This window comes from Diabrotica virgifera, chromosome 8 (genome assembly GCF_917563875.1).
Source record: "Diabrotica virgifera virgifera chromosome 8, PGI_DIABVI_V3a".
NCBI classification, from domain to species: domain Eukaryota; kingdom Metazoa; phylum Arthropoda; class Insecta; order Coleoptera; family Chrysomelidae; genus Diabrotica; species Diabrotica virgifera.
The window spans coordinates 28,977,325-28,984,679 of NC_065450.1; the positions used below are offsets into that span (position 1 = coordinate 28,977,325).

Sequence of the window (7,355 nt, forward strand, 5' to 3'; positions counted from 1 at the left end):
TCATCCCTTTCTATTTCTCCATCTGTTCTGCTTTCACTTATTCCCGTTACTCCCTCTTCCGTCATTTTTATTTTTCCATTTTTCTTCTTATCTTTCTTCCCACTAGAAGCAGTGCACCCTTAACCCATCAAAGCTTTTTGGGTGTTGAATTGCTTGTAACCTATGTTAAGCCTGGTGACGAATGGGTGTCCATCTCCTTGGGCTTGGCAACTCTTTGGCACTATATGGTGCTACATCTTAAGGTTGTGTTGGCGGTATATTAAGAGGATGTATACCTGCATATCCGTTTGTTTTGAGTGATTTCCTCCGCTGGTGTTTATATTAGTGAAAGTTTTCTCCTCGGGTATAGGTTTGGAAATTCGGACGTTTATGATGACTTGAAGTGGATGTCATACTATAGTTAGGACTATTTACTATCACTCAGGGATAAGCGTTAAATTTAGTTAATAATTCAGCGGACACAACGGCGGATCCAGCAGCAATGAAATAAAAATTTTCTCGTCACTCACGTACGCAGGATTCTTTTTCGGTATGGGCTGTTACTTTATTTTTCTTTATGTACCATGTCCTTTCAGAACGTTGGTTACTATCATAGCTATCTTAATTTTATTCACTGCCACCCTAAATCAACCACGAAGTGCTTTTTCGTCCTGGACTGCGTTTGCCTTCTATTTTCACTTACATAATATTTTGTAGCAACCTATATTTAACACTTCTCATTACATGTCCAAAATACTCCACTTTTCTCTCCTTGGTGCCTTCTATAATCTTAGTAGTCTTGCTGAGACGTTCTAGTATTGTGGAGTTTCGAATCTTCTTCACCCAAGGTTCAAGATACTTTTAAAATTCGTCTATAGAAACACATTTCGAAAGCCTTAAGGCGATTTAGGTAAGTAGATCGATTTTATTCACAGTCCAAGACTCGACACCATACAGACCGAGAACACGTACTTTGGAGAAGGAATTCTGTTTTATGTTTCATTCCGTTATTCAGTTGTCAACAGGACACAAAACTCACTATTTATTTTCAGTCGTAATTATCCCTTTCTTAAAAAAAGGCGACACCAGGCCAAGTCTCAAGGAGGGGGCAATTGACCTCATTGACCCCCCCCCTTGGATCCGCGCCTGAGCGGACAGCTACTGGATTAGTTGCCTTTTACCACAAGCTGAAGAAGCTGTAAAATATTTTATAGGTGTTCTATTTAGCATACTAATTTTTTGTTTTGTTCTAGGTCCTTGTCACCTTTGATAATCAAAAGTCTGTACGGGAAACCCACTCTAGCATTAAGGAATACAAACTTATTGTTTTCAATGTGTATATAAGTATCGTTTACAAATTAGAAAATAATACAAACTGACAAAATTCTTAATGTTTTAAATCAATCTAAAATCATAGTTTAGATCAAAAATTTGCGGTTTAAGTATCGTTAAATTGGGCACATTTTTCATTATTGCAAATGGCATTTGTTGAAAATTGCACTTATTCTTGAATTTCTAAAAAATTACTAAACTACAAACAATACTTCTAAATTATTTTATTGTCTTATCTCAGTTAAGGAATAAATACTTAAGTTTATACTTCAAAAGCTGACCATAAAATATTCTTCATTTATACGAATCAACCGATTACCTTATCCACTTATATTTCACTTATTTAGATTTCTATTTCGTCTACTCTATTATGCTTACGCATGTTATTCTGTAGTAAGCAAGTTCAAGCTATGGCAATTTCCTAAATTGATGTATGATTTGAAATGAATATTATTGTCACTGGTTTTTGCATTAACTTAACAAAGGATGATTCGTGACAAGAAGAAAGCTTTAAACCAATATTGTTTACACATCCTGCTAAAGACTTTCATTTTCATACTATTGTCTTTTTCTTTGTCTCTTCTTCTTCTTTTTCTTCATCCTAATGAGTTCAGGACGAATACCTCGTAATGATTTCTCCACCCTTCTGTGTATTGTGTTTTTGATGCTTTTATGAGTTTATACTCACTTCTGCTTTGATGTTCTTTAGCCACCGTTTTTTGTCTTCTCCTCTACTACGATAGTCTTCAGTCCAGAAGGTTTTTTGTTCCTCTCATTGTCCTTTAGTGCCCATGTTCTATCCAACTACATTTCATTTAGGCAAATCTTATCTCAGAGAAAGTTCGATAGCCATCTATGGTGTTCTTGATCTATTGGCTGATAAGCCCGTATCACGATCTCCATTCTATTGATCATAAATGATAGAATATCTTTTTTTAACTTTATTTGGATATTTTTGTCTTTTAACACCACACTGAGTCTTTCTAACGCTGCAGCGCGCTGCTACGCCAGGGAAATAAGGCAAAAATATACCATGTTCGGAACACTTGAGCAGCGAGGTTGCAAATAGGTTTTTTGAGTACTATCTAGGTACCTAATGCATTATAAATACAAAAATGCCTGTCACAGTTCGGAGGAGAATTTTAGTTCTTAACAAATAAGTGTCAAAAATTTAACTGAGCAGTTTTTTCGTTCAAGTCGCCACAGGTAAAAATACGGTAATTAAATATCTTATTTATAGTATCCTTCTTGTAGTAGATGAGCAAAGGTTAAAAATGGCACTTTTTGAATTTTGGTCTGATTATTTGTTGCTTCGGATATTGCAAAATAAATCTAAAATTTCCAAAATAAAAAATTTGCTACTTATAACTTTTGCGAAAATGGCCTTAAAACTTTTATATTGCATGAAAAGTTGAGTCAAACAGTCCATATAATGCACAAAAAAGTTTAAGACGATTCGTCAATTAGTTTAAATTTGATTCAATTTGTTTATCCCAAAAAGCTTTTTTGCAATGTTATTGTTCAGAAAATAAGAATGATATAGCAGTTCTCTGGAAACCACGTGAAATAAGAATAGTTACTTGTAAGAATAATAGTTATTTGTATGTTTTCAACCAATTTAAAAAAAATCAATAAAAAGTCATTTTTATCATTCTGATAACATTTTTCTAAAGTAGTCATTTTTGGCTTATGAACAATTTGAATAACTTTGTTAATATTGACTCTAGACTAAAACTACTTTGGGATTTGAGAAGCTGGTATTTTTACAGTCAAAATTAGCCACTTTTTTTATTTAATTCACAGCTACTTTGTTCGTAACAATTAAGCAACCTAACTAGCGCCACTTTAAAGCTGATATAGTTTATGTGTAAAAGTTTGAGTAAACTTTGAACTTCAACAAAGTGATTAATAAACCTTTAAAAATTACGTCATAACGAAATCGATTCGTAGACGGTGGAGGGGAACTATTAAAATCCGTGCACTCAAAAACTGAAATTTTTTCTTCAAACATATGTTTCGATTATTATCTCCGGAGCTTGTTGATGGACTTTGATCATAATTTTTCAATTTGTATATACTCGTAGTCTTGTAGAGTACGTTATGTACACATTTCCCCACGTAATGTTACAAAATGTTAGGGGGGATGCCCCTTATTACTCAGGGATATCAAAAATAGATTATGACCAATTCTAAGACCTACCGAATATTTATATATAATTTCATAAAAATCGGCCAAGTTGTGTCAGAGGAGTATGGCATCAAACACTGTGACAGGAGAATTTTATAGAAGTAAATATAATATAGATGTCTATTAAAAAATGGGGGTTGGTGATAGAAGAGTGAAAATTAAGGGTTGTATATAATTTTTAATTCTACACGATATAAAATTAAGGAACACAATTTAATCAAAAAAAAAATAAAAAAAAATGTCAGGGGTGCTACCTCTCCTATAATTAAGGGTATGAAAAATAGATTATAACCTACTCTCAGTCCTAGGATATACTTGTAAAATTTCATAAAAATCGGTCTAGCCGTTTCGGAGGAGTATGGTAACTAACACTGTTACAGGAGAATTTTATGTATATAGAAGTAACTGTGAATTAAATAAAAAAAAGTGGTTAACTTTGACCGCATTTAACCTAGGTGAAAAGTTTTTTCTTTGAAAATTCGTGTAAAAATACCAGCTTTTAAAATCCCAAAGTAGATTGACTCTACAGTCAATATTAACAAATCTATTCAAATTGTTTTTAAGCTAAAAATGACTGTACTTAAGTTAAATATTTTCGGAATGATAAAAATGACTGTTGATTATTTTTTTTTAATTCTTTGAAAAGATAAGTGTTCTTCTTTCATGTAGTTTTCACAGAATTGCTGTATCGTTATTAATTTCTGAGCAATAACATTGCAAAAAAAGCTCTTGGGATAAACAAATTGAATAAAATTTAAACTAATTGACGAATCGTCTTAAAATTTTTTGTGCGTGATACGTACTGGTTGTCTCAACTTTTCGTCCAATATAAAAGTCATAAGTTCATTTTCGCAAAAGCTATAGCAAATTTTTTATTTTCGAAATTTTGGTCTTATTTTGCAATTAGCGAAGCATAAGATGATCAGACCAAAATTCAAAAAATGCCATTTTTAACCTTTGTTCATGTACCTACTAATGTTTACCTGTAGCGATTTAAACAAAAAAAACTGCCATTTTTGACACTTATTTGTTAATAACTAAAATTCTCGTCCAAACTGTGACGGGAATTTTTGTATTTATAATGTATTAGGTATATAGTACCCAAAAAACTCATTTGCAACCTGGCTGCTCAAGTGTCCCGACAAAAACCTTATTTCTCTGGACTATGCCCAAGTAAATCGGATTCTTCTAGTTATCTTTTTCCGTTTGATTATTATCTGTTTGAACCCTTTCATCATGTAACATATACCGTTCGACACTTTCGATCTTACTTCCATCTAAATCTGTTGTAATGCAAAGTAGTTCCTCTGTATGATGCCTTACGACTGTTTTGTCATCAGTAAATCTCAGATGACTTAAAAATATTCCATAGTTTTTTTCCGCGGTGTTGCTTTCAATTTAACTTTTTGAATCATCATCATCAATGGTGCTACAGCCCTATGAAAGAGCCTCGACCTTCCCAAGTCTATTACGCCAGTCAGTCCTATCCATTGCCAACCGTTGCCAGTTTGCTGCGCCTATTTTGCGCCCATCCTCATCTACACCATCCTTCCATATAAGTTTTAGCCTACTCCTATTTCTACTTCCCATAGGTTGTGGCATAAGGATTCTTCTAGGAGGGTTGCTATGCTGTGATCTAGCTAGATGTCCTGCCCATCTTAGTCTTCCTATTCTTATAACAGATACTACGTCTTTACCACCAAATATATGTTTACATCTGTGGTAAACCTCGTAGTTGTACCTCCTCCTCCAAATACCATTTTCACAGATGCCACCGAATATGCCTCTCAGGATCCTTCGTTCAAATATAAGCAGAAGGTTTTCATCTGCCTTGAAGATGGTCCATGTCTCCGATCCATATGTCAACACTGGTTGTATAAGGGTTTTGTATATGTTTTTTTTTTGTTTTTTGGCTTAAGTTTCCTGCTTCTCATATGTCTACTCAGTTCAAAATAGCATTTGTTCGCTAGGATTATCCTTCGCTTGATTTCTTCCGTCGTGACGTTCTCCTTGGTGATCAGCGAGCCTAAGTATGTAACTTTGTCCACCACTTCAAATGTAGAGTTATCAACAAAAAATTGGTAACCGATGTTTCTGGCTCTATTGTTTGGGCGTTGATGCCACCATCTTAGTTTCTCCTCGTTTACTTTCAGGCCCATATTTTTCGAGACGTTTGAGAAGGTGGTATACATTTCTTCTAGTTTGCGTGTTGTGTGGGCAACTAGGTCTTTCAATTTAACTTCTTGAGGTACATCTTCTAAAACAAAAGTAAACAATTTTGGAGAGATCGTGCCTCCCTATTATTTCAAAAGTTGAAGAAAAAGTAAAACATGAAAAAAATTACCCGTTTTTAGCTCAGTCAACACCTTTTGGCGATTGTGTCAGCACTGGCAAGCCAGTGGCGCTAACGTTATAAGTAATAATGCATTGCTATTTCGATACATATTTAAGCTACACAGCTGTCACTTCAAAGAGAAAATTAACCCATCCCAGATACCTCAGGTATCATAAAAATTGAGCTTTAGGGACTTTTTACTTGTTTGTTTTCATTATCTTTCGAACTCTAGATGACCTGGTAAGTGAAGTTCCACCCATACATTATTTATATATTGCTTATCACAGACCATTGTCTGTAAAGATTGTCACCAAGACTGTAACATCGTCATAATAAGCTTTTGGAAATGACACAAGTACCTAGTTGAGAGATTGATAGTGTTTCCTTATTTGCGTATAAGTTAACAATACTATTAGGCCTGGATCCCGCGTTTGAAAAAAAGTTGATTAATAGCAAGCTGAAAATTTGTTAACAGCTTAAGGGTGTCTAGTCAGACAAACTTGGATATATGGGAACACTGGAACAGGGGAAGTTTTAATTGTGGAATAGGTTAAAAATTTGGAACGGTCAGACCACGAAAACGGCTCATGTATTAAACTCTTCGAACAGAGATTAAACTCTCATGCAAAAATCAGACTGCTATTTATCACCAAATGGGCGTTTAAATGAGTGGAACATGTAGAATATGTCAAATGACAGGAATTATGACAGGTGATAAATAGCAGTCTGATTTTTGCATGAGAGTTTAATCTCTGTTAGGAGAGTTTAAGTCTGTTCTGTCGGACAAAATAAATGTGCCGTTTTCGTGGTGTGACCGTTCCAAACTTTTAACCTGTTCCACAATTAAAACTGACCCTCTTCCAGTGTTCCCATATATCAAAGTTTATCCGACTAGACACCCTTAAGCTATTAACAAATTTTCAGGTTGCTATTAATCAACTTTTTTTTCATACCCGGGATCCAGACCTATATGTCAATTTGATCATATTATTTTTTGTTATTTAATATGTTGAAAATTTTTCTGATTTCATGCTTGTAGATATATTCTAAAACTCATCAAACTAATCAATCTAATTTTTTGTTTTAAAAAAAATGTAAATATTAGAGAATTATAAAATGTGTCCAATTCATTATAAAAATCCATATTCATAAGAATATTGAGAATCGCCTATGCATTTTTAAAAAGGATTTTAATTATATCTTACAATTAAAATTTATTATATGTGAATAAGTGTGAATGTATCCAACATTATAATTAAATAAATTTATCATGCTGGCATCCATACATCTGCGTTTTATTTCCTACTAACAATCTTTCACTTACTGCTGTTGATCACAAAACTGCTAAAGCGTCAAAACGAGATTGGGGTGTTTCTTGTATATTTGGGGACAAATACTGGTTTTGCGTGATTAGGGCATTCAATATTATTTATTGGATTTAATGGTTTTCTATAGAATTGAAGGAAATGTAAGCAAAAGGAAAAGCTTGCCCGAAATACGTGCCAACCAAGACTCTGCATA

General features: G+C 33.8%; 1 protein-coding gene across 3 annotated transcripts in view; it reads left to right on the plus strand.

The window, feature by feature from the left end:
• Window positions 1-7,119, plus strand: part of LOC114336294 (allatostatins MIP) — a 709,306-nt gene extending 702,187 nt beyond the window's left edge. For all 3 annotated transcript variants that reach the window (XR_007700426.1, XM_050659891.1, XM_050659892.1), the window contains one exon: window positions 1,233-7,119. The gene's annotated coding sequence lies outside the window, so the exon portion shown is untranslated. The remainder of the gene's footprint in view (window positions 1-1,232) is intronic.
• The last annotated feature ends 236 nt before the right edge of the window (window positions 7,120-7,355 follow it).